Consider the following 507-nt stretch of genomic DNA (forward strand, 5'->3'; position numbering starts at 1 on the left):
AGTCAGTGTGCGCTGCCAAAGAATTATTTTTCTTACTGGCCCCTGAGTTTCGTGGCAGTTTACATTTTTGGTTACAAAGTTTAGGGGATGAAAGACGGTTAATTAATGGAGAATTTAATTCTCCGTCGAATTGCCTTTTTTCATCCCTTAATCTCAATTAGGAGGGCAGAAGCGAATTTTTAATTCACGGGCGAATAGTGAAAAGTCAGTGTCAGCCGCGAAATAATTATTTTTCTTACTAGCCCATGACATCCATGGCAGTTTTTATTTTTTTGTTACAGAGATTAAGGGATGAAAGAGGGTTAATTGATGGGGAATTTAATTCTCCGTCGAATTGCCCTTTTTTCATCCCTTAATCTCAATTAGGAGGGCAGAAGCGAATTTTTAATTCACGGGCGAATAGTGAAAAGTCAGTGTCAGCCGCGAAATAATTATTTTTCTTACTAGCCCATGACATCCATGGCAGTTTTTATTTTTTTGTTACAGAGATTAAGGGATGAAAGAGGG

Source organism: Diachasma alloeum, unplaced genomic scaffold (assembly GCF_001412515.2).
Source record: "Diachasma alloeum isolate Michigan unplaced genomic scaffold, Dall2.0 Dall_scaffold_00923, whole genome shotgun sequence".
Lineage (NCBI taxonomy): Eukaryota > Metazoa > Arthropoda > Insecta > Hymenoptera > Braconidae > Diachasma > Diachasma alloeum.